The 19,566-nt window shown below is 38.3% G+C and overlaps 1 long non-coding RNA gene across 4 annotated transcripts; it reads right to left on the bottom strand.

The window, feature by feature from the left end:
* Positions 1–1,924: 1,924 nt before the first annotated feature.
* On the bottom strand, positions 1,925–19,205 carry LOC106018337 (uncharacterized). Of its 4 annotated transcripts, XR_005264347.2 has the most exons (7): positions 18,450–19,198; positions 13,717–13,820; positions 13,103–13,178; positions 12,013–12,122; positions 10,683–10,790; positions 8,927–9,321; positions 1,925–7,152 (listed from the first exon to the last, which is right to left on the bottom strand). It is a non-coding gene; the product is annotated as an uncharacterized lncRNA (long non-coding RNA). The 4 variants fall into 4 exon arrangements; XR_005264348.2 differs by lacking the exon at positions 1,925–7,152 and having other exon boundaries at positions 7,166–9,324; positions 18,450–19,205; XR_003496173.3 differs by lacking the exon at positions 1,925–7,152 and having other exon boundaries at positions 7,166–9,321; positions 18,450–19,203.
* Positions 19,206–19,566: the final 361 nt, after the last annotated feature.

Below are 19,566 nucleotides of genomic sequence, written 5' to 3'. Positions count from 1 at the left end.
AGCTCCAGGTCTGGCTCTGAGGGCTGCGGCTGGAGCCCCACACGCCTCCAGCACCTGCAGAATGGGGCAATGGGGAAACGGGTGGCCTGGGCCTGCCAGTGTTGGAGAGGTGCCCTGAGAGAGGGGGATGTGAACCTCTTGCACGAGCCAGGGGCTCATCTGGGAGAAGAGACAGGTGGGCTACATTGCTGCACAACATGGCATCGCAGTCTGTTGGCCTCTAAATATCATGTGAGTGCTCTTAGCCAGGGTGAAGGAGAGGCTTTACAACTGACCTTACTCTAAGGATAGCTAGCATGTTTGCCATGGGGTAGAGCAGAGGGTTACTATGAAATAGCTCATCTCCAGTGAGTGTTCCGAAATTACGAAGGACGTGTTATTTCTAGAAGTGAGGAAGCCAGGCCTCCAGCAGAGAGATGTTTGGCAGCCTCTAAGAGCTGCAAGACTTCTAATATCAGTAGTGCTCTAGAATAAATATATAGTGGGAAAGCTCTGCTAACATGATACAGTGGTCATGAGGTGAGGACAGTAGAGTATCTTAAGAAATAATGCAGTGAACATTGTATCATTGACAGTAACACATGTGAAGAGTGTGTATATGCAGTAGTCTCTTGAAGGACCAAAACAAGTAAACATAACAAAATCTCAACAATTTTGTTAAACAGAGTATGTGGCTAGCATAACAAGTCATGATGGTAACTAAGTGATTCTTGAGAAGCCATATCCATAGTCTTTAACTTTACAGTGTTCAAGGGCATTGTGAAAAAAGTTTTATTAAAGCTTGTTAAGAGATCTTATCATTACTCCCAGAAGTAGATAAACTGTTCTTCTGACAGACTGGCAAGTGCAAGGGCAGCCAAGATCCATAAGGTCTGTAGAACAAATAGCATATGAGTATTTAATACAGAGGTTCTACAGATGAACTCCAGCAGTTCATCAGTTAGGGCAGCTTAAGCATTTCCTCACTGTTTTCAGCTACTGATGGCTTCAAGAGATTTTTTCCTCTCATTTTTGCCTTTCCAACTGAAAATATTTTTTCTAAATATGATAAAAAAGTGAAATAAATGCTTTTCATATTGCTACAGTATTCATACCTCTTAAGTATCCCGTCCTCCAAATTATTGACTGAAAGATCAACTGAAAGTACTTGAAACGTACTTCTGCTAGGAAAGGTATGCTGAATAAGTAACATTTTGATTATGCTTTATCCCATGTTCAGAACAAGTCAGTTTAACACAGCAATTCACAAATGCATTTGACAGGCATGTAGAAGTCAGCTCACATGGTTTTACTTTCCATCGTGGTCTGAAGGCAAGTGGTGGCTTAGATGCCTGCCCAATTTGCTGCATGTAAGGCAAGGATGTTATAAGGAAAAGAAAGAAAAATCTATAAATAGTTCACTATAATATCAGTGACTGAAACATTTTGTACAGTTTTCAGTACAATAGTATGACAGAATAAAAGTTGTTCCGAGAACTGTGGAAACAAAGATACAAGGTTTCCTATAGATTTGTAGCTTGTAATTACACTCCTTGATGTTTAGCACAATGCAAACTCCAGCCAAAGTTTCTTCATGTTAGAGCAGCAATATTTCTCAAACATTCAGATTTGATGGTGTCTAATGAGTGAACTGTGTGCTACAGTTTTTCTGGCATAAGATAATACTCTAACTTTTTTACCCAAGCATCCCTTTCCATGAAATAGCTAGAAGCTAATGCATGTGACACTATCAGCCCTCTGTCATATTTGTTGGACTTTCTCAGTTAGTTAAAAGGTATGCAATAACAGAGAGAAACCACACATGGGTAAGTAATTTAATTTGCATAAGAAACAAAGTTAAAAGTAGTAAAGATAAAAGATCATTTTAATAACTTTCTGAACAGTGTGAAAAAGACCTGATGTCATTGAAATGAGAGCTTCTTGTTAGATTATCCTTCAAGAACTAATATTCATATGTCCATACACAGACTACTATATGCATACATGTACACAATGAATATTGCATATAGTTACAAAGTATGCATGGAATATAAAATCAGTGCACACACAAAAAGGCCAAAACAAAGTAAATTCCTTAGCCATGGAGGTAGGTTTGACTCGTTCTGTGTTACCTCACCCACACCACTCAGCTACAATGTATGTGCCTCTTCTTTTTCCACTCAAAATGTGACGCTTACTCTACCCATCTGGAAAGATGAGAAATGTTTTTACAATAAATTTCTGTACATGATGTGCAGCCTGCTGTTCCCCATGTAGTGCTCCCTTTGTTGCCTTGTTCTCACTGTGTTTCTCTCACAACCCAATTCAAAGTTTACCCCATTCAAAATCTCAGTGCATGTTTGTCATTATCACTATGACACATTGTGTATCTTGGTGCATTTTGCTGCTGGGGTTTCTTGCCCCTCTATAACACGCCTTTACCAGTCTTCACTGAAAACAGGTTTCTTGGAGTGATGCAAACAGGTTTCTTGGAGTGATGCAGAGCCAGTATAGCAGCACCAGTGCAACAGTGCCTCTGAGATACCCCAGCAAGATTCTCAAAATAATGTAGACAATATTGTAAGTATTTTATCACTTTAATTTCATAAATTGTAATCATCTACATTATGAAACTTAATACTATGTTAGGAGAAAATTCATAGATAGGTTTGTATGCACCCACTCAAATAATAATCTACATAAAACAAACATTGTCTGCTGTCTGAAATAATAGCAAGTACCATGAACATCAAGTATACAGTACCATAAAGGTAACTCCCAAGTGTTTCTTACTTTTCCATCTCTACTAGAATATATCACCATGCTAACTTTGTCTTCCTAGAAGCACAGAATAAGGCAATACCAATGGGAATGAAATGGTACTGTCCTTTCTTCCTCACACTGTTCTTTGTTACAGTATGTCAGACCTTCACGTCACCACCAGACAGATACCAATCTTGTCTGAACACGTTATTCCAAATTGTGTAAAACTAAAAGGACTGCATCTTCTATCACGTCATAAATGAGTACCACTGTGGTCAATGAAATAGATGCAGTGTAAAATCTGTGCCAGTTTAGGTTCCAACTGTGACAAGGAGAATGAATAAAATGAGTAAACTTGATTCCCAATTGAATTTAAAATGTGATTTCATTGCAGATTAGTAGAGGTTAAGGAAGCATAATTATAACTAAGACCACATAGTTATATGCCTATCATGATTTCCCCAGAGTTCAATAATATACTGCATTTTTCTTCAGTAGTGCTCATCCTGAACACATAAAATATATAAATATTAGCTGCACGTCTGTCATTAAGTACACATCCTGTACTCTAGAAAATCACTTCGCAAACAACCATTCACATAGGCATACAATGACAGTGAAGCTTTTTCTGTTTTATGAGAACTTTAGTTATAATAAAATACAAAGACAATCCCAAAATTAAGCCACTGTCTAATTATAGGAAAAATCTCCCCCATAGTTGCATTTTGCATTTGAACGCAAACAGTCATTTTCTGAGACCTTTTCTGTTACTTTTCTTTCTGTCATCAGCTGAACCTGGTGAGCTCTTTCCTAAGTGTAGTCTGGAACATGGCAGTGACCAAGCATGAAAATTTATACCTTTCCCCCTAAACCAAGAAATTATCAGTACTTGGAGCATCCTTCTTGGCAAAGCTCAAAGCTTTTAGCTTCTCTTTCCATTATTGTGTGCAGGATTATTACCATGAAGGAGGAGCTATGGGTCTTCTTAGATCTTGGGGAATAATAGTTTGCTTGGTTGTCATGTTCCTGTTTCCTTGGAGTTTTTATTGCTTTTTTAATCTTCTTCTAATGTACTTTCCAATAAATTCACTGGAAACTATTGTGAGGCATAAACTTGGAAAAATAAATATTTTTTGAAGGGGACTTTTTTTTCTTTTGTTTGTCTGCAGGCATTACTATATCACATTTCAAAATATTATCAGTATACATTAAAAGTGCACACAAAACACCATCCTCAAAACAGTTTTTCCTGGTTGCCCAGGTCTTCTTACAAATTACGTCTTTATGTAACTGTACATAATTCTCAAAATTGGAATTCCATATTTGTGTAGCCAATGAGGAGGGTAATTTTTTAATAATAATTGATATTAATCATGTGTCAGTCTCTCAAAAATCCATGTAAAGCATTGGAGGTGAACAGGTTTTTAAGGTGCTTCAACATGTTTTCAAGTAAGCACTTAGATATTCAGCGTTTCTGATTTATTCTGAACAAGTTCATACCAGAGTACCTAAATAACCCTTGAATAAAGGTGGGGAAATATCTTCTTCTTCTTTTTAATATCCAAGAACCTTTATGAATGCAAATAATTAAGAGATTGGACAAGCTCAAAACAGACTTATTTCAAATGGTAGGTTTTTTTTTCACATTTTTGGTTGTTTTTTTTTCACATTTTTGCCTTCAAAAAATGGAGTTTGAGTGATACAGCAGACTCACAGTTTGTTCTGGGGAGATGCAGAACAATTATTCCATGGCTGCTGAGACAACTATTTGTACACAGGGGGAAGAAGGGCCAAGGGAAACAGCGCGAGCACTGGGAACAGCAGGAAACTTCTGCTAAGAGAAAATGAATTCTCTGCATTATTGGTATTAATCAGACACTGGCTACCAAAGGTGGAAGTTGCTGGCAAGTTTTTAGAAATAACCAATAATTTTTGTGTCTTCAGAGAAAATGAAAAGAATATTACTTGCACAGGGATATATTTAAATTACTCAAAATGATTATAAGTTAGTGACAAAAAGGAATTGGTAATCACCACAAAACTCACTTGGATTGACCACTCTCCAATTTAATACCCTTTATGTCAGCAGTTGAAATGTATTTTTCTCATAGACATTATGGGAGGTGATGATGTTAGCAGAAGCCTGGAGAAGCTGCTAGAAAAAAGAGGCAAGAAAAAGGAGGTACTGGAAGAAGGAAATGAGGAAAATTTAAAGGACTTTCAATTGTTAATATTAAACCTGTGAGCTACAAAATCATTGGATTAATAGAATTTTTACTTTTCAGCTGCCATTTCTTCAAATGTATCATAACAAATTCCAATACTTGAATATTTACACACTTTAAGACAGAAAACACTACCATAAATCGAAACTTAAAACTTGGATTCATAACTAGGCCTAATGCAAACATCTCATTTGAATTGTGACTATGACAACACAAGTGCAGGATTACAACTGCTACTAGGTGAACTGTTCACTGTGATCAAATGATTAATTTGGCTTTTATGAGCCCCTTCTCCCCCAAAAAATGTGCAAACTGTTTTACTGATATATTTGTTACTCATAATTGTCGGAAACAATCTGGCCATAATTTTGAGAAATGTACACTTGGCTTTTACCTTAGAATACTTGCATGTCTGTGGTGTCACATAAGAGGGGGTATTGTTTTGACTTCCTCACTGGGTGACAAAGTCAGAAGGGTGAGCATTAAATACGATACGTAAGCACAAGTAACCTTGTTCACATGCCAGAGCAGATAACTGGGGAAAAAAATAGATGTTCCTTACATACTGACAGGAAAAATCTGTCATGAGGATACTTTTTCCCACCATCATTTTCACTGACCAGCAAAAACACAGGCTCCCAGGTTTCACAGTTAATTATCAATTTCTTAAATGTAAGATTATTACATGGGGTAAAAGATTTGTTTTTCTTTATAATTATGATGAGTTGATTCCAGAATTCATTGCAGACTTCCTCTAAGTCATTCTAATGTCCCCTGCATGAGCTATTTTGCCTGGAAGGGCATGCATGAGCTATAATTTCCTTTTGACATTAAAAGCCACGAATCTAAACACAACTGCAGTAATGCAGAGGAAAAAATGTTTGGCTCTTAACTCAAGATTAGTCTCTGAAGCCATTAAGAAGTGAAAGCTCCATGGAGGCAACAGAACCCAAACCACTGAGATTACATTCCAGTCACAACAAGTACTTAACTGCTGTAGATACAGTATCTGGACAAGGCAATATAGTAAATAACCAACATTCAATTGTCCATTTCACTAATACAATTTTAAAAAATATATTCGTTAACAAAATTATAAGAGATAAATAAATAGTTTTATTTATTGACAAAAAATAGTTAATATAAATGGGTAGGAGAATTCCTTAATTGGAGACTTGTATCACATACTAAGAACAAAGCAAGATATTAACAGTACTTATAATTTTCTTGTTTGAGTACAAGACTTATATTTACTATGGTTCCGTTATTTTTATAATTAAAAAGAAAATTGTTTCCTCATCTCTGTGAGGAAACTATATTACTTATTTTGTTTAGGCACTTAGTATCTCATCCCTTAGCAATAATAAATCACCTCACCTCTAGAAACTGGAAAGTGCATTTCTAATTGCTTACTGAATAAAATGGGAAAAGCTGGATGCATCTGTAGAGCAAAATACTCTGTATTCTGAGAGGAGGGAAGTATTTAGGGCTTTCTGTTGTTAAAGACTTCAGTTTGCCACACTAAACTGGATCTAGAATCTGTGAAGACCAGCTTCTGGTCACCTTCCATAACAATAAAAGAACTGTTGTAAACAGGAACCATCTAGTTCTCCCATCCTTTCTAATAGTAAGTATTTGATTGTGGCTGACTGCCTGTTTCAAAATATTTGTGAAGAGGAATACCTGTTATTACAGATCATGTACAAAATTATCTTTCAAACTCATTTAAAATTCAAGTATTCAATAATTGTTAAGCTCAAGAACACAGTACTCATTCATTGTTACAAAAATATTTTGTACCTCTTAATTGGATTGTTTTGTACCATCACTAAGATCCCAGATATGTCTATTTAGTACCTTAAGAAAGGTTCACAATTTTCTGGAGTAATAGTTCCCTCCAGACATTACTCTTCTGTTCAGTCCTCCCTCCCAGTTCATGGGTTCTGCTCTGATTCAAGTCGCTAAGACTGATGCCATAGTCAAAGTTCCTTTATGTTTTCCAGAATATGGGACTTTATAAACCAATTGAAACACTCATCCATTCTTCTCATGTACAGGGGCGTACCAACAAGTGATCAGTGCAGAAAAGAGCTGGATTTTTTTCTCCTTGCATCATCCAGGATTCTTAACTCAGGTGCTCCTGCTTCCCAGGTTCATCTGACAGCAGAGAATAAATTCATATCCACTAAAACAATAAGTGAGTATTTATTAATTCCCATCTTGATTTTTGCCTTTATTTTTTAATTTGATCTTTAAAATCTATGATGATATGGCAGTATCTTTCTTTTCACTCCTTTTAGTGTGCAGCTCTCTTTCTAGTACTTAAACATTGTGCAGCCTGTTAAATGTTTACATGACAATGCACTGTTTGCTTAATAATACAGCAAAAACGTCACATAAAAGCTATATCATGAAGTAACTATTGAAAAATGTTGTCAGTAAGTCACTGTAAGCAGAATGGTTTTGCTTCATTAAAACCTAGAGAACCATACCTACTGTAGTTAAGATCATCTTGTCTTTAAGCTTGCCAAGGCTGTCTCAATAGCTTTGGAGATTTTATTAGCCTGTTTCAGTAGGGCTAACCTCCTAGTAACCAGAGTGTGAAAAGGCCAACTCAAGGCAGGATGACACAGGCTGAGTAGAGATACTGTTCTCCAACCACGGGAAGAGTGGAGCACCATCCAGCTTCAACATTTCTAACAGGCCAGCATACCCAGCAAGGAAGGGAAGCTGCACTGCAGTGTCACCCACTTAGAAATGAGAGGTTTGGAAAATTTCCACATTTCATTTCAAGGCAGACATGGTTTCAGTTTAAACACTCAGCTTTGCTTTAAAGCAGAACCCCCAGGCTTTTCTGCATATTGTAAATGGGGATTTTAATTGTTCAATTAACATTTGCTTTTTTAACAATACATCATGATTTCTGGCATTAACAGCAGCTATGCAGCTCAGCTTTCTTTGACAACTTTGCCTAATCTGCTTATTGAACTTTATTTTAAATGCTTGATTCCATGCTTGCCTCTTAGCAAGTGTAGTCATTGACACCAGCAAAAAGTGGGTGTAAAGCTCTCCCACGACAGAGCGATAACATTTTACACCCACGTTACCCAGATGTATATCACTACAAAGCAGCAGAGAACAAGGATTTTATGTTTTGGAACAATATTAGCAGATTTTGAACTGACTGCTACAGGAAACTTAAAACAAGCTCATAAACAATTAACAACAGGACACATTCAGGTTTGTGCTGATTTAGCAGAAGGCAACAGTTTATTTGTTGTTCACCTCTTGTCCTGCTAACAAGAACAGATAATTTGCTAATATATTTTAGTCCCTGCCTAGTGATCCTAAAGCATAACCAGAGAATCACAGAATATCCCAAGTTGGAAGGAACCCACAAGGATCATTGAGTCCAACTCCAGGGTCCCCAAAGGACTACCCAAAAAATCAAACCATGTGTCTGAGAGCATTGCCCAAAAGCTCCTTGAACTCTGGCAGGCTCAATGCCATGGCCACTGCCATGGGGGGCCTGTCCAAGTGCATGACCGCCCTCTTGGTGAAGAAACTGTTCCTGACATCCAGCCTGACCCTTCCCTGACACAGCTTCAAGCCATGTATGCTTGAATAATGCTAACATTCTTCACTGATCTTACAAAACAGAATAGGTATATGGAAGGATAGAACTATCAGTGCAACCACAGCAGCACCAAGTGCACTCTCCACTGAATTAAACTTTCGGGATGAGAGAACCAATACTGCTTTACCTCTCCTGCAGAAAAGTGCATCTATTACAAGACACAAAGACAAGCCCCCATTTGGGCCACAGAGCAGACCTTATTTATTTTGAGTTAAAGCCATGTAGGAGCCTAAAGGAGTGAACCACTTAACAATTTTTGCCCTCATCAGGTAATATTAGTTCTAAAATTGCTATTCTCTGTAGTGATACTGCTATTGCTCACCTCAGCCTAGCCCCCCAGCTGATAGGAGCAGTGGTCGTTGGGATCCTCAGTTGTATTTCAATGTCATGTGGCTGCAGGGGAAAGAACTGCGACTGCTCTGTACAGTGGCTCCTCCACTTTGGATCTGCTTTCAGAATTCATAAATACAATTGTTCACAGGCAAGATAAAACATTCAAATGACACATTAATCCTAGCAAAGGAAAAGAAGCACAAAGCAGGGCATTTAATGAGTCTTGACATAAAGCTTTGTCATTCAAGTAGCCGCATACATAGTTCTGCACTTCCTCTCCCCTCAAGTGCGATCTCCTGTTGTCCTTTTAATGTTTTTGCAAGATATCTCAGTTCTGCTGCAATTGCAGGTTCCCACAGTCCTTGAAGCTCATTATCTTCACTACTGCTGAAAGAAAGAAACAACACAGGAACTAAATATATACTGAATCTCAAGAAGGCAGCTATTTGCAGTGATACTTCTATGCATTTATTTTCCCTTGCAGTGCTTGCATAACCACCCCCTCTGAGCTCTGCCCATTGTGTACAAATGCAGCTGAAAAGTACTATCTGGTCCACTTCAAGTGGCACAGAAAGCTAGTTTTATCCACAGAGCAGTGCTTATTTGTTTTACCACATATGGCATGATACACCACTTTATTTTTTGCCAAATTAAAAGCAGAACCCTGAAATTTATGTAGCATGCTTTTGTCCATGCACCAAATGGTGTAGAAAGCAGTCATGCTTTATATCTGCTCCATTTTGAAAACCCATATTAGAGGAGCTTCCTGCAGATGGCAAACATCTTGGTCTCTGATTAGGGCTGGGAGAAAGTTGTTATAAGCATATTTCACTTCTCCCTTCTAAGATTATTTGCTGATATTCAAAGCAACTGTTCTTGCTAGTCAGAGATAAAATGTTAACTGCTGCTGTTCACCGTAAGGTTTGAGGATTTCAGGGTAGAACTCCAGTCAGACAGATGTCCTCATGGTTGGAACATTTCCCAAAAGGTCAAGAGAACTTGACTCTCTCAAATAACCAGGTAAGGAAGTGTATCACTTTGTATAGAAAAAGTGAGTCAAAAGTGTTTAGCTGAGCATGGTAATGTAAAGAACTTAAGAGGTTTATCATGTCAATTTGGTTTCACAGTAGAAATACCATTAAAATGGTTTGATTTTTTCTTAAATAAGTAGAAAAAAGGTAAAGCACATTAAACGCATTTTTCATCTTCCATTGCTACAGTCTTTAGAGAGAGCTTTCATAAGGGAAAGCCCTTCTACTTTGTCTTAAAGAGGGCAGTAAGTGTTCCTTTGGGACAAAATGATAGCTAGTTGAAATTGGTACTAGTCTTTAAAGCAAACCAAACAGAAAGAAGGGGAGAAAAGTACAGAAAATATGAAGAAAAAGAGCTGCTATTTTGGTGTATCTTACTTTCAACTCTCACTTGCACCTGGAAAAAGACAGGCCCAGTACAGGGTCTTATCAACCACTCCAAAACCTGGCAAACTCCTAGCAGTGTCTGATGATTACAATGCTGCTTTTAGCTGCCCTTTTAGTCATGGGTTCATAGCAGTGAAACAAGACATGCCACAGTCTTAATCAGCTAAGTCACACCTCCTAGGAGAACACAGACACACAGAGGTCAGAAAAGGACCTCTAAGAAGAGCGTAGGAAGGAAAATGGACATGAGATAGGAGGTGATGGTGAAACTCAACTGTTGTCCATTATTTATATTCCAATTGATGTCATGGATTTAGCCTAACTTACGGGGATGATAATACCCTTCCTTCTTCCTAGCAGTGCACGGACAAGACATCTGTCAGGATTGGATGATAACAGTCCAGTCTCAAATGTGCCTTCCTTTAATTTCAGCATCTGTGGGCCCAAAGAATCAGTGGAAGAGAAAAGACAGTGGCTTTACTCAACATATATTTTAGAAAGAGAAAACAGTCAGTCATGTTTTGATTTGTTTTCACACAGTGGAGTATTTTATATATTCTGCTTCTTCATCATTAGAAAGAAAAAAAAAAAAAGAAAAAAGAAAAAAAGTCAGTCTTGTTCAGACAAGCCAAAAGCAAGCAGATCATTGGAATTTTACTAGAGGAAAGATTTCAGCACAAGCAGAGATAACTATGTCATTTCCCTAAACCTTGCAAGAGTAAGTACCTGCATTTTTCATAGAAGTAGAAAAACCCTAGTTTTCTGTTTTTTCAGATTTGTCCAGTAGCATACAAAAGCCAATAGTTAAAAGTTCAACGGGATGTACCCTTGATTTAATCTTGATCTTACTGGATCTTGACATAGTAAAGACTAGATCTAGAGATAATAAAGATTTCTAGTCACCCCAGTATTGCTACCAGTTGCAGTTTCCATACTGTTTTGTTGAGGTTCATTTGTTCAACTTTTAAAAGGTTCAACTTTCTTCAGGATATTACTTCACCACCCAGAAACTAATTGTCTCTTACAATTTTTTAAAACTAGTTATCAAGCTGAAATGATTTTTCTTTATTAATTTCTTTATTAATTCTTCTTAGTATGATAACAAATTTTTCTTTTAAGCATGCATTATTCAAGATATTACTACTGAATTTTTGGCAGAATACATATTAGAATTTTGTTGTTATACAAAGTACCTCCTCCTCCTCTTATCCTCCTCCCCCTCCTCTTATTCTCCTAGATGACTTTGAGATGATAAAGCTACCAAAGGGGAACTTTTGTAAAACAAAAAATGCAACAGAAAAAATACATGAATCAACTGATGTGCACAGCCCATGCCCCAGCAACTGGATGGCCTCACTAAGCATGTGTCTATTTTTATTTCAGCAGCTATATAAATATATAAGCCCCATCTTTTTGACCAGAGTATGAATCACAAAAACTACATGCTCCTGAAAAAGCCTTCTCTCACTACATTTAATGGAATACATCCAAAGTAGATTTCTCAGTGAGACTACGCTCCCATCTGCAGTGACATTAGCAGTAAAAAATACCTCTTCATATGCTTGCTGCCCATTTTCTAAAATGAAACAAAACTCAGTATGTGACCAGAAAAAGAAAAGCAAGGCAGAAAAAAAAAGGCAATGCCATAGCTACCTACAGGGACAGAGCAGCAAGTCACATCCATGGGGTGAAGCAAGGTGCTATGTGAGGAAATGATGCAGTCAGGCCTGCACTGAGCTTCTTTGAGAACCATGCTGGACTGCACAACTGTTCACAGAGAAGTACAGAGGGTAAGGAAAGCGACACTGTTCATGCATACCCTGTATGCCAGGAAATTGGTTTTGCATGCCTCCCCCAAATATACAGTGCTCAGACTATAAAACTCCATTACAGCCAATTTAAATACATGTTGATTGTAAGTTGGGAGTATATAGATGTACAGGGAAGTGTAACAGTACCACTGAAGATAGCCCAGTGCTGTAAGGGGAACAGTTAGCACAGAACACTCCACAAGAACACTGCTACATAAGAACAGTAAAAGATAAACACCCCAATCTCTTTGCCAGCAGTCAGGCCCTGAGGAGGTGAGAGGAGATGAAGATTTGCTTTATGATCCAAATTCTGTTGGTATTTTTTTCAGTTTGATCCTGAACAGCCATAGAAAACTTTCTGTTCAAGCATCTGATGCTTCTTGGTGTCACTATGGATAGCAATTCAACCATAACCAAATACATATCTCTCAATTTTCTGACAACAATGCCTTAGATGAAGGTCTGCAATTTAAAATAGGGAGAGAGAGGGAATTGTTCTCCTGGTTACAGAAAGCCATCAGTGCAACACCCAGGAACATACCCAGGAACATCCAGAAGGATGCACAGCATCCTACGTTTGCACAGCACCACATCTACTTCCAGTGGGGAGGGATAGTGCCATCCCATGGGAGCAAGATCAGATGCATCCATGGGCATTACTCTGATTCAACATCTCCTGAGATGCCCCAGTGAGATATATGCCCCCTGCAGTAACATAGCAACACCTTCCACAATTATTATTATTTTACCAGGAGCAGACTGCTCATCTTGGCCAATGACCTGGCATCTCACCCCCATTTGCTGCTTACTCTAGCTTTGATTTTCCTTGAGTGCAGATAGAATATCTAGTTATTCTGGTTTGCATGTGAAAACCACAGAAAGAAGAGGTTTGCTCTACAGTTTACATTACAAGTTACGATTTGCTGTTTAACTTACAGTTTCGAGAGTATATCCAAGACCTGGAATACGACCAGTAAATCCCTTTAGTGTCAGCCATCACTTTCTCTCATTCCTTGATTTGCCAGAGAAGAAAAATGTCTTTTGACAAGAAAGTCTTAAGAAACCGTATATAAGAAAGCTTTGTAAAAAATCACATTTGTGCCTTGTGCTTATGTTCTTGTGCATCTGGTCCAATTGAAAGCAATGCATCAATAGCCTCATGTGATAGTATTTAAAAGTAGTAAGCATGGGAGTAAATTCCTTAGCTTTGTATGTTATTGAATCTAATGCACCAAGGTCTGATTCTAAAAGGGTGTCTCCTGCAATAGTTAATGCAGATATTTGAGCATTGCCATGCAAGTTCTGAGCAACCCTTCTGTTTTACATAACATTTCCCTTCAACACCGTAGTATTCAAGCATTTCTGAAATGAGCAATGAGCTCTTGACTGGTATCTGTCACACTCAGTTCATTTGAGAGAATTAACACTCTCTACTGGAAAAATGGAACATGCAATTGTTCAGAATGGGTTTGACATTTTTTAAATGGCATTGAATTAAACAGCATTGAAGAGAGTGAGTGTGCCATGCACTCGGACTGAGAAATCATTACCTTTGTATCAGATCCTGTCTCCTGGAAAATTCATTTCAGAGGATCAGATGTGAGCACTGAACATCAAAGCTTTAGAAACAGCGCTAATCTCTTAAGGTGATATCCTAGGGAAAAATCACCACAAAGAACAAAACATTTTTATAAGTTAGGTAAGTGCTTGCTCCATTGGATCAAAGATGAAATGTGAAAAAACAGTTTATATTGGCCATCAAGTTATGCAGTGCTTTATACAGTTACACAGTGCTTTATACAAACCAGGAGGAAGTCCCTTGCCCCCCAAAAAACTCTCATGCTCTTAGTGTTTGTATCAAAAGAAGTGATGCCAGTTTGATGCTTAAGTAATCCTTCAAGCAAAGGACATTTAACAACAGGAAGACATGATACTGTGTCATTTGACACGCTGGGTCCTACAACACATACCAAAACAGTGAAGAACAGCAGTGTTACAGAGACATCAGAACAGCAGGAGAAATAAAATTGCTTGGAAAAAGGTTAGACAATATCTGAGAACAAGGTCATCTCAGAAACTGAGATGTGAACACAAATTTTGCTTGCTGAAGGGGTTTCATTGTACAGATGGTTACTACTTCTGTGTCCCAAAGAGTGTATGTGTATACTGTACATGCTAGGTTCTGCTTAATAAAAAGTGTTTTTTTTTCTACCTCCATTAACAGCCCACTTTTTGGTAAGAAAATTAAATTTTAAGATATTTGAGCTTACACAGCCCAGTCTCAGGTGCAAGAACTATGGCCAAAATGTAGCTCTCAGCTGTGTTCTTGCCTTCCCTTAGAGCTCTGACTAGGTAAGGAGCCGTAAAATTTCTTTCAGATGACTAGAAAGTTTATATATTTTGTGTGCCTCCTGGCTGGTACTACTCTCCAGATACTCATACACATATTTAGGGGTAGTGGTAAACATAAATCTCAAGAGATGAAATCTAAAAGTCTGTTATGCTAACTGATGGAAAGATTCCTTCTTGGTCTGGCTCTGTTGGCTTTTCTTTCCCTTTCTGTGTTACATAAAACAGCCTTATAGGTCTGATTCCATTTAGTTGTCACTTAGAGTGGATATTTTTAGTCCATAAATTTCAACACTATCTTGAAACAGTGTTAAGCTAAGGACATCCAGTGATATGAGTGAGTGTAACTTGACCCTGTTTTTCTAAACAACATAGATGCTGATAGTATTAATCTCTCTTTCTATACCTATGTTTTCAAACTGAAATCTTCAAGCAGAAAGTAATTCAGTAACCACTGTCCCTGGGTAATTATCAGACACCAGAATCCACTGTAAAGAAGATGCCAGGCTTCTCAGACTTTCTGAAGAAATCCAGATTTGGAAACCCTCTGTACTAAATGGTGTTCTTGTCCACTAGTAAGTCTGTCTTCTTCCCAGATAGAATTCTTTTTTCTCATGTTGTCATGCAATTTTTTTAACTTTAGTCAGGAGAAAATTTCACATTAACCCTGTAACAACAGAAAGATGCATTTAAAAGAATAACAATAAATACACTAATGCTATTCAGACGTAGGATGATCTTTATTAAGATGCTGGAAAGCCTAAGAAAGGATGAATATTGACAAAAACAAGATTTTCACCTGTTGTACTCTTTTTCACCTTAAGGAAAGAAAATTTCACCCAGTTAAAAGAAACCTTTGGATACAATATAGCCCTAATTCCTTCAGTAATATTACATGTATTCAGTATTTAAATGACCAGTTTATCAAGAACACAAAGGCCTAATTTCAGAACTGGATGGCAGGTGGATATGCAATTAGCAGCCTACAGGGAACTGAATGCTGAACCTACTTAAATGACTGTTATGATAAAGAAGTTTGACTGTCCCGTTTCTTTCCTTTTTGGACTTTTTCTACCCTTACAGTATCTCAGTACTTCTACCTACTTAATAAGATTTCTTGATATACAATGTCAATTTGTACCTTCTAGGGCTGTCACTCTAAAGTTTTCTATACATGACATTTACATACTTTTAGTATTTTATACCAGTTACTGTTTCAGACTGCCCACTTTGTTCTCCCACTCAATTCTGTACTGATTCATTATTCCAGTTTAAATTTTACAAGCAAATTTTTAGCTTTTTCCATCCTTAACTTTATTTCTTATGGTCAACTATACACATACATACTGCTGAATGCTAGAAAATCCATTTTTGTACTTGGCTTATAGTAACAATTCTTTTTATTTAATAATGTATTTTTGGTGACTGGTTTCATGTTTTCAGAGTCATCCTAGGAATCATTTTATTAGGAGCAGTAACTTGTCACAAACTGAATCAGTAACTCTGTTTCTCTAAAATTGAGAAAGTGGCTGGCTATGCATCCAGCTTTGAGATTTAATCCCCTCTAGTTAGCCTTCAGAAACATTTTCCTAATCTGCTTGAATACCCCAGAAAGTGACACTTGATCAATGTCAAAATTCAAAGAGGGATGCCAAGGTCCCCAGGCATCTCAGTGTCTGAATGGCGGGAAAAAACAAACAAACAAACAAACAAAACAAAACAAAACAAAACAAAACAAAAAAAAAAAAAAAACACTAAAATCAGAAACTTATTTGAATGGAAGGAAGCCCCTAAAATCCAGATTTTCCAAAACAGAAAACCTGTTCTACTATCTACTATAGATAACAACATAAGTTTAAGATAACAAAGTTAGCCAGAATATTACAATTTTATTCTGTTCTAGCCAGATATGGAAACAAACTCAATTGATTTTTACAGGTTTATTTTTTCCTAATTAACTTGGGCCAAAGTAAGGTCTCAGTGTCTGATATGCTGTTTCCTAGTTTAAATACATAGTACCTTGGTGTTCAGGCCTGGTTTTAAAGATGCTTAGACTTCAATGTTTGCTAAAAACAGCGCAATTAAAGAAATGCATTCACCAAGACTGAACTCTAGATTTGCTTGGATTTTATGTATCTGTACCTTCACAACTTCTGATGAATAATTGCACAGTGGAAAGTCATTGCAAATCTAATTTCTTACAGAAAAAAATGATTACTTTAGTTCTCAGAAGTTAACTTAAGAATGTGAAGTCTTCTCATAGAAGCTTTAAAAAAAAAACAAAAACAAACAAAAAAAAAAAAACCTTCTAATATCTTCATAAATCTAAGTATTTGATGGTCTCAGAGTGACCCTAAACAGATTTTGATGACTGAGAAAGCTAGTAAGCAAGCACTAGTGTAATTTGCTGGCCCTGCCTTACTTTCAAGTTACAAAAAATAAATTGCAGAACTGAACTGGCAGGGAAAATGTTAAGCTGGAGCTTTTCAGCTGTGTCTTTGTCTGCAAAGCACATAAAATGAATCATATTATGCATAGTCCTCTGCATTTCTGAGACAAAGTCATGCACCAACTAAAGATAGATTTTAATCCTACAACCTATGTGAGTTTCTAAGGAAGATGATGTAATTCAAGGAGGAGGTAATGGTATAATGCAGAATTAACTGGATAAGGTTCGACAGCCTGTAGAAGAGATGAGAGCAAACGATTTTAATAGTGTCTTCTGAGCTTAAAAACCACAAAAGCCTTGCTTTGCTTTTTTTGAAAACTGATCATCAAGACTGCAGTGCTGTTTGACAGTTTTGGACAAGACCAAAACTAATGCAGAAAAAAAAAAAAAAAAAAAAAAAAAAAAAAAAGAAGAAGAAAAAAAGCTACACTAATTTTCAAAAGAGAAAACTTGCTAAAACTTTTGAAAAAATAAAATGTTGAAAAACTGGCCTCACACTAACCTTAGGGAATATGTATACTGCCAAGACTTTTCACACACACCCGTTTGCCTGTTCTTGCTGCACTTGTATTTTCCTAACTCTTATTGTACCCATCATAGTGGCAATGCTCATGTAAACTTGTTTTGCAGCAGCTTAGTCTTTATCTGATCTTCGCAGCTTGAGGGACTGGGAGTGCTTCTCTGTTTACTTCTCTGCTGCAGAGCCACACAGTCTCTTCCAGCACACCAAAACTATTAGAATGATGAATTATCCATTCCTTTTGTTCCCAGATACAACCATCTTGGTTACTTGTATGACTAAATATTTGTTGTCATCTCACATTCGTAAGTATTCTACTGTGGCTGAAAGTGGCAAAACAGCAACACATAAATCACAAGTTTTACTTTTCCATTCCATACACCACAGCCCAATAAAAAAATCATGATAGACTGAAGAAGCTGAAAAGGAACACAGACCTTACAGCTCTGTGTTTGAGAGAGCAAATGCAGGTATTTACCAGACCACTTAAATGCTGTGAAGACCTTTTATAACAATTACTTGCTTAGAGCTTTTACTGTGTCATTTTTATTATGTTAAACGGAAGAGCAGTTGAGCTGCTGCCCTGAATCTCTCTCTGAGGAAGGATTTTTGTCTCTACAGACCATACAGGGAACCTCACGCAGCTATGTTCCTAAATCAGGTGCCCGAACATACACAGTGTGACTGCTCTTGTGCATAGGGTAACGCACTTACACCCACAACCAAGACAGCCTTTTTGCCATTTGAAGCAGAGTGCACTCTCCCAGGCAGGCTTGTTTCATGCACTGGCAGCATTCTGCATTCAGCTGAAACCCATGTGAGCAACATGGATCTGACAGAAAGTGCCGTACAATTGTTGCCTTACACAGCCAGCTGGGAGGCCAAAAATTGTGCTCTCATGCTGATACACCACCCTGGTGCTACAGTAGGGTCACAGAGCCCCAAAGGAAAGTGTCTGCACTTACCCAGTCATGCCAGCTCACACAGCCTCGAAGAATGGGGCACCTCCGGGGTAATGTTACTGTGCTGTCAAACTCCTTCTCCCAGAAAAGCTGCCCAAGCTCTCAGCTCTGCTGCCAACGTGTGACTACATGCTGGGGTAACAGTAGGCTGTGGGATGGGCAAGCTCAGCCCCTACAGTGGTGTGAAGGAGATGAAGCTACAGGAGAGGGGACTGTAGGATTCAGGGCCAAGGACTGATGTTTTACAAGGGGCTTAGAGGTCTCCAGGGATCTGTTGTACAGGGCTGCAGTAGACCCAGCAGCGACTGTACGCCCCAGCTTCCCGCTAGGCCTTGGCTGTATTCCAGCCCCAGGGCCCTCCTTTGGGGAGCTTCCATGACAAGGCAATGACTGAAAGGGAGGTGCTGCATGCCCCTGCCAGCCAGATGGGGCAAGGAGGAGAGTTGGATGATGGTGCACATGGTACAGTGAGCAGCCTCAGTACAGCCCTGCTGTCATCTCCCTCTTCCCCAGGGCCTGCCTTCAGCCTCACCTCCTTGGTATCCCTGGGAGCCCTTCTGCACGAGGAAGAGGAGAGGAGTCCTTGTACCTCGCAGGACTCAGGCAGTAGGGACACAAACCCACCAAGACCTATCCTTGTAGGACTCAGCAGCAGAAGGAAGGGAAAGAAACCCTGGCTCAGGGAAGGAAGATCCTCACAGCACTCCCAATTTCTTCCACTCTCCAGGTGCAAATTCAAACTAAAGCTCTCCCTCCCCTTCTTTTTAACCTCTGTCCCCTCCCTCTGAGGATTTATTTCGTTCCTACACTGCAGGTAGTATTGATGATAACTCTCTGATACAGTCTGTCAGGACCCTAATAAAGTGAGGTTTAAGCATGAAACAATTCAAAAGTCAGTGACCTCAATTTGCACCAAGTTTAATTATTTTTAATTTTTTTAAACCATTTAAAAATGTCTTCTCCTTTCCCTGCTACTGGGGGAGAGTGGGTGGAAGCTGTGTGAGGTGGCTGGCTCTGTGCAGCGTCCCAAGTGCACTATTTAGGGCTTGTTCTCATCGTTCTGGCAAGTTATTCTGCAGCTTAAACTTGTGAGATTTGTCTCCACGGTAGGGAGCTTTTG

This window comes from Anas platyrhynchos, chromosome 3 (assembly GCF_047663525.1).
Source record: "Anas platyrhynchos isolate ZD024472 breed Pekin duck chromosome 3, IASCAAS_PekinDuck_T2T, whole genome shotgun sequence".
Classification (NCBI taxonomy): Eukaryota; Metazoa; Chordata; class Aves; order Anseriformes; family Anatidae; genus Anas; species Anas platyrhynchos.
Note: the sequence above shows the minus strand (reverse complement) of the source record. Positions and strands in the feature narration are given on the sequence as shown.